This window comes from Hypanus sabinus, unplaced genomic scaffold (assembly GCF_030144855.1).
Source record: "Hypanus sabinus isolate sHypSab1 unplaced genomic scaffold, sHypSab1.hap1 scaffold_1661, whole genome shotgun sequence".
Classification (NCBI taxonomy): Eukaryota; Metazoa; Chordata; class Chondrichthyes; order Myliobatiformes; family Dasyatidae; genus Hypanus; species Hypanus sabinus.
The window spans coordinates 25,001-32,500 of record NW_026779744.1 but is presented as its reverse complement, the minus strand read 5'-3'; positions in this window follow the sequence as shown (position 1 = coordinate 32,500).

The following is a 7,500-nucleotide window of genomic DNA, read 5'->3' as shown; positions in this document are numbered from 1 at the left end:
GAGCTCCGGTGGTCCGGCCGAAAGTGTCGCCGGCCGGCCGGCCGGCACAGCCCTCCGAATCGGCCCCCTTACGGACTTCCGCATCGGGGCATTTGTCCGAAATTCATTCGGCCAAGGTTCCGACTCGGCGGCCCGGGCACCGGCAGGCTGCCCGAGGAGGGCGACCCCCCGGCCGGCAGAGGCCACCGAATCGGTCCCCATGCGGACTTCCGCCAGTGGGAATCGGTGGGAAAATCCGTCCGGCCGGACGGACGGGCGAAGTCGCCGTTCGCCCGTAAATGCCGCCGCGCGGCCCGGGTTAACGAAGTGGGGAGGCCCGTACCGCCTGTCGACCACTCCTAGGTGGTCGAGAAAAACGCCTCCCCATATATCTCCGGGAACCCCGCCAATGCCCCCGTACAGAAATTGCATGTGTCAAAGGGGCGGCCGAATCTGACCCCGGCGGCCGGGTCTCTGGAACTCCGGGCCGGCAGCGGCCGGCAAATCCGTCCCGCATCGGGACTTCCGAAGCAGAGTCGGTTAACGAATTGCACGCGGGTAAATGGTTAACCGCAGCCCGGGTCCGGACACCTGGCTCCCACACGACCCGTCTTTGGGGGAGGTAGGTGGGTGGGTGGGCCAGCTACAGCAGCCTCGCGAGGGCTTGGCTGTGGGCTCCCCGGTTGCCGAGCTGCAGTGTGCCGGCACAGACGAGCGCGTTGGCTGGCTGGCTGGCTGGCTGGGTCAGCGTCTTCGCCGGTATTCGCAGAAGGTGCTAGCAGGTCCAGGGGCGGATTAGCCGCGCGCCGCTGCGGGACCGACGTACGCCCAGTTACAAAGACTGGGCGTTTTAGGGTGAGGGTGAGGGTTAGGGTTAGTTAGGGCTAGTGTTAGGGTTAGGGCTGGCGTCAGGGTTAGGGTTAGGGTTAGTGCCAGGGTTAGGGTTAAGGTTTGGCTTGTGCTCCTGGCAGGTCCCCGCGCGCCATAGCTCGGCGGGCTGCCGCGAGGGGGCGTCTTCGGAGGGCCGTGCCGGCCGAGGGGCGGCTCCTCCGTCGGGACTACAGGAGGTCGCACCGCCCATCGCAGTCCTCGGCAGACGTCGGAATTATTCCAAGTCCCGCCGCATTAGGGTTGGTTAACGACTTGTCCCGGCCGGGCTGGTTAACGACTTGTCTCGCCGACGTTGGTTAACGACTTGTCCCGGCAGGGCTGGTTAACGACTTGTCTCGCCGACGTTGGTTAACGATTTGCCAGGGCCCGTTCGGGCAACCCGATTGCCCGCCCGGGGATTGGGTTCGGGCTAGGGTTAGGGTTAGGGTTAGGGTTAGGGTTAGGGTTAGGGTTAGGGTTAGGGTTAGGGTTAGGGTTAGGGTTAGGGTTAGGGTTAGGGTTAGGGTTGGGGCTAGGGTTAGGGTTAGGGTCAGGGTTGGGGCTAGGGTTAGGGTTAGGGTTGGGGTTAGCTTTAGGGTTAGGGCTGGGGTTAGGGTTAGGGTTGGGGTTAGGGCTAGGGTCAGGGCTAGGGCTAGGATATGGGTTGGGGCTTGGGCTGGGGCTAGGGCTAGGATATGGGTTGGGGCTTGGGCTGGGGCTAGGGCTCGTGCTATGGCCAGGGTTAGTTTTAAGGTTTGGGTTGTGCTCCTGGCAGGTCCGCACGCGTCATACCTCGGCTGGCTTGCCGCGAGGGGACGTCTTCCGAGGGTCGTGCCGGCCGAGGGGCGGCTCCTCCGTCGGGACTACAGGAGGTCGCACCGCCCATCGCAGTCCTCGGCAGACGTCGAAATTATTCCAAGTCCCGCCGCATTAGGGTTGGTTAACGACTTGTCCCGGCCGGGCTGGTTAACGACTTGTCTCGCCGACGTTGGTTAACGACTTGTCCCGGCCGGGCTGGTTAACGACTTGTCCCGGCCGGGCTGGTTAACGACTTGTCTCGCCGACGTTGGTTAACGACTTGTCCCGGCCGGGCTGGTTAACGACTTGTCCCGGCCGGGCTGGTTAACGACTTGTCTCGCCGACGTTGGTTAACGATTTGCCAGGGCCCGGTCGGGCAACCCGATTGCCCGCCCGGGGATTGGGTTCGGGCTAGGGTTAGGGTTAGGGTTAGGGTTAGGGTTAGGGTTAGGGTTAGGGTTAGGGTTAGGGTTAGGGTTAGGGTTAGGGTTAGGGTTAGGGTTAGGGTTAGGGTTAGGGTTAGGGTCAGGGTTAGGGTTAGCGTTCGGGTTGGGGCTAGGGCTCGGGTTAGGGCGGGGGTTAGCTTTAGGGTTAGGGCTGGGGTTAGGGCTAGGGTTGGGTCTAGGGTCAGGGCTAGGCCTAGGATATGGGTTGGGGCTTGGGCTGGGGCTAGGGCTCGTGCTATAGCCAGGGTTAGTTTTAAGGTTTGGGTTGTGCTCCTGGCAGGTCCGCACGCGTCATACCTCGGCGGGTGGCCGCGAGGGGACGTCTTCGGAGGGCCGTGCCGGCCGAGGGGCGGCTCCTCCGTCGGGACTACAGGAGATCGCACCGCCCATCGCAGTCCTCGGCAGACGTCGAAATTATTCCAAGTCCCGCCGCATTAGGGTTGGTTAACGACTTGTCCCGGCCGGGCTGGTTAACGACTTGTCTCGCCGACGTTGGTTAACGACTTGTCTCGCCGACGTTGGTTAACGACTTGTCCCGGCCGGGCTGGTTAACGACTTGTCTCGCCGACGTTGGTTAACGATTTGCCAGGGCCCGGGCGGGCAACCCGATTGCCCGCCCGGGGATTGGGTTCGGGCTAGGGTTAGGGTTAGGGTTAGGGTTAGGGTTGTGGTTGGGGTTAGGGCTCGGGTTAGGGCGGGGCTTAGGCTTAGAGCTGGGGTTAGGATTAGGGTTAGGGCTGGGGTTAGGGTGAGCGTTAGGGTTGGGGCTAGGGTTAGGGTTAGGGTTGGGGTTAGCTTTAGGGTTAGGGCTGGGGTTAGGGTTAGGGTTAGGGTTCGGGCTAGGGTCAGGGCTAGGGCTAGGATATGGGTTGGGGCTTGGGCTGGGGCTAGGGTTAGGGTTAGGGTTAGGGTTGGGGTTGGGGTTAGGGTTAGGGTTAGCGTTCGGGTTGGGGCTAGGGCTCGGGTGAGGGCGGGGGTTAGCTTTAGGGTTAGGGCTGGGGTTAGGGCTAGGGTTGGGGTTGGGGTTAGGGTTAGGTTTAGCGTTCGGGTTGGGGCTAGGGCTCGGGTTAGGGCGGGGGTTAGCTTTAGGGTTAGGGCTGGGGTTAGGGCTAGGGTTGGGGCTAGGGTCAGGGCTAGGCCTAGGATATGGGTTGGGGCTTGGGCTGGGGCTAGGGCTCGTGCTATGGCCAGGGTTAGTTTTAAGGTTTGGGTTGTGCTCCTGGCAGGACCGCACGCGTCATACCTCGGCGGGTGGCCGCGAGGGGACGTCTTCGGAGGGCCGTGCCGGCCGAGGGGCGGCTCCTCCGTCGGGACTACAGGAGGTCGCACCGCCCATCGCAGTCCTCGGCAGACGTCGGAATTATTCCAAGTCCCGCCGCATTAGGGTTGGTTAACGACTTGTCCCGGCCGGGCTGGTTAACGATTTGTCTCGCCGGCGTTGGTTAACGATTTGTCTCGCCGACGTTGGTTAACGATTTGCCAGGGCCCGGTCGGGCAAACCGATTGCCCGCCCGGGGATTGGGTTCGGGCCAGGTTTAGGGTTAGGGTTAGGGCCAGGGCTAGGGTTAGGGCTGGGGTTAGGTCTAGGGTTAGGGTTAGGTTCAGGGTTAGGGCTGGGGTTAGGTTTAGGGTTAGGGCGGGGGTTAGGGTTAGCGTTAGGGTTAGGGCCTGGGTTAGGGTTACGGCTGGGGTTAGGGTTAGGGTTAGGGCTAGGGCTAGGATATGGGTTAGGGCTTGGGCTGGGGCTAGGGCTCGTGTTATGGCGCTCGGCCAAAACTACGGCTTCCGCCGAATTCAAAACCTACAAGGTCCCGCGGCGGGGAGCAGCCGGGGGACGTGTTGGGAGCGACGTTCGGACCGAGGGGCGGCACTTTCGGAGGGTGGACCGGAGGTCGGTTAACCAATCGTCACGAGCCGGGGAACGGAAGAACTGTTCGCGCCGGGCTGCTGCCTAAGTCTTTGTCCTGTTCTGCCCGTCAGCACCGGACCCGGTCGGTTACCGCAGAGCCGGCTCGGGACTGGTTAACGACTTGTCCCGGCCGGGCCGGTTAACCATTTGTCTCGCCGACGTCGGTTAACGATTTGCCTGAGCCCGGTCGGTTAACCAATTGTCACGAGCCGGCGAACGGAAGAACTGTCCGCGCCGGGCCGCTGCCTAAGTCTCTGTCCTGTTCTGCGTGTCAGCACCGGACCCGGTCGGTTACCGCAGTGCCGGCTGGGGTCTGGTTAACGACTTGTCCCGGCCGGGCCGGTTAACCATTTGTCACGCCGAAGTTGGTTAACGACTTGTCCCGGCCGAGCCGGTTAACCATTTGTCTCGCCGACGTCGGTTAACGATTTGCCTGAGCCCGGTCGGTTAACCAATTGTCACCGAGCCGGCGAACGGAAGAACTGTCCGCGCCGGGCCGCTGCCCAAGTCTCTGTCCTGTTCTGCATGTCAGCACCGGACCCGGTCGGTTACCGCAGTGCCTGCTGGGGTCTGGTTAACGACTTGTCCCGGCCGGGCCGGTTAACCATTTGTCACGCCGAAGTTGGTTAACGACTTGTCCCGGCCGAGCCGGTTAACCATTTGTCTCGCCGACGTCGGTTAACGATTTGCCTGAGCCCGGTCGGTTAACCAATTGTCACCGAGCCGGCGAACGGAAGAACTGTCCGCGCCGGGCCGCTGCCTAAGTCTCTGTCCTGTTCTGCATGACAGCACCGGACCCGGTCGGTTACCGAAGTGCCGGCTCGGGTCTGGTTAACGACTTGTCCCGGCCCGGCCGGTTAACCATTTGTCACGCCGACGTCGGTTAACGACTTGTCCCGGCCGGGCCGGTTAACCATTTGTCACGCCGAAGTCGGTTAACGATTTGCCTGAGCCCGGTCGGTTAACCAATTGTCACCGAGCCGGCGAACGGAAGAACTGTCCGCGCCGGGCCGCTGCCCAAGTCTCTGTCCTGTTCTGCATGTCAGCACCGGACCCGGTCGGTTACCGCAGTGCCTGCTGGGGTCTGGTTAACGACTTGTCCCGGCCGGGCCGGTTAACCATTTGTCACGCCGAAGTTGGTTAACGACTTGTCCCGGCCGAGCCGGTTAACCATTTGTCTCGCCGACGTCGGTTAACGATTTGCCTGAGCCCGGTCGGTTAACCAATTGTCACCGAGCCGGCGAACGGAAGAACTGTCCGCGCCGGGCCGCTGCCCAAGTCTCTGTCCTGTTCTGCATGTCAGCACCGGACCCGGTCGGTTACCGCAGTGCCTGCTGGGGTCTGGTTAACGACTTGTCCCGGCCGGGCCGGTTAACCATTTGGCACGCCGAAGTTGGTTAACGACTTGTCCCGGCCGAGCCGGTTAACCATTTGTCTCGCCGACGTCGGTTAACGATTTGCCTGAGCCCGGTCGGTTAACCAATTGTCACCGAGCCGGCGAACGGAAGAACTGTCCGCGCCGGGCCGCTGCCCAAGTCTCTGTCCTGTTCTGCATGTCAGCACCGGACCCGGTCGGTTACCGCAGTGCCTGCTGGGGTCTGGTTAACGACTTGTCCCGGCCGGGCCGGTTAACCATTTGTCACGCCGAAGTTGGTTAACGACTTGTCCCGGCCGAGCCGGTTAACCATTTGTCTCGCCGACGTCGGTTAACGATTTGCCTGAGCCCGGTCGGTTAACCAATTGTCACCGAGCCGGCGAACGGAAGAACTGTCCGCGCCGGGCCGCTGCCCAAGTCTCTGTCCTGTTCTGCATGTCAGCACCGGACCCGGTCGGTTACCGCAGTGCCTGCTGGGGTCTGGTTAACGACTTGTCCCGGCCGGGCCGGTTAACCATTTGTCACGCCGAAGTTGGTTAACGACTTGTCCCGGCCGAGCCGGTTAACCATTTGTCTCGCCGACGTCGGTTAACGATTTGCCTGAGCCCGGTCGGTTAACCAATTGTCACCGAGCCGGCGAACGGAAGAACTGTCCGCGCCGGGCCGCTGCCCAAGTCTTTGTCCTGTTCTGCATGTCAGCACCGGACCCGGTCGGTTACCGCAGTGCCTGCTGGGGTCTGGTTAACGACTTGTCCCGGCCGGGCCGGTTAACCATTTGTCACGCCGAAGTTGGTTAACGACTTGTCCCGGCCGAGCCGGTTAACCATTTGTCTCGCCGACGTCGGTTAACGATTTGCCTGAGCCCGGTCGGTTAACCAATTGTCACCGAGCCGGCGAACGGAAGAACTGTCCGCGCCGGGCCGCTGCCCAAGTCTTTGTCCTGTTCTGCATGTCAGCACCGGACCCGGTCGGTTACCGCAGTGCCTGCTGGGGTCTGGTTAACGACTTGTCCCGGCCGGGCCGGTTAACCATTTGTCACGCCGAAGTTGGTTAACGACTTGTCCCGGCCGAGCCGGTTAACCATTTGTCTCGCCGACGTCGGTTAACGATTTGCCTGAGCCCGGTCGGTTAACCAATTGTCACCGAGCCGGCGAACGGAAGAACTGTCCGCGCCGGGCCGCTGCCTAAGTCTCTGTCCTGTTCTGCATGACAGCACCGGACCCGGTCGGTTACCGAAGTGCCGGCTCGGGTCTGGTTAACGACTTGTCCCGGCCCGGCCGGTTAACCATTTGTCACGCCGACGTCGGTTAACGACTTGTCCCGGCCGGGCCGGTTAACCATTTGTCACGCCGAAGTTGGTTAACGACTTGTCCCGACCGGGCCGGTTAACCATTTGTCACGCCGAAGTTGGTTAACGACTTGTCCCGGTCGGGCCGGTTAACGATCTGCCAGGGCCCGGTCGGGAACTCGATTGCCCGCCCGGGGACTGTTGTCTTGCTCCACCGCACGGCCGGGGGGGTCGGTCGGCACGGCTAACGAGCCGTCCGAGAACTGCCGGTTAACCAGTTGCCCGGTGGCAATTCGTTAACTGAGTCCGCTCCGGAAGTCTGGATGCGGGTCGGATTTGAGGGTCGTAGCCGGGCAGGAGTTCCAGAGGCTCGGCAGCCGGGGTCAGATACGGCCGCCCCTTTGACACATGCAATTTCTGTACGGGGGCATTGGCGGGGTTTCCGGAGATTTACGGGGAGGCGTTTTTCTCGACCACTTAGGAGTGGTCGACGGGCGTTACGGGCCTCCCCACTTCGTTAACCCGGGCCGCGCGGCGGTATTTCCGCACGCTTCCCAAGGTCGCCCGTATGGATTTTCGGACGAATTCCCAATGGCGGAAGTCAGTCAGCGGGACGTATCCGCAGGCCCAAGCCGACCGAGGGGCAGCATATACGGGCTGACTACCGGTGCTCGGGCCGCCGAATCGAAACCTTGCCCGAATGATTTTCTGACAAAGTCCCGCGGCGGGGAGACGCGAGGGGACGAATTCGGAGGGTCGTGCCGGCCGAGGGGCGGCATTTTCGGTGGGACTACCGCAGGTCCCTCCGCCAAAAATAGGGCTACGGCCCGATCGA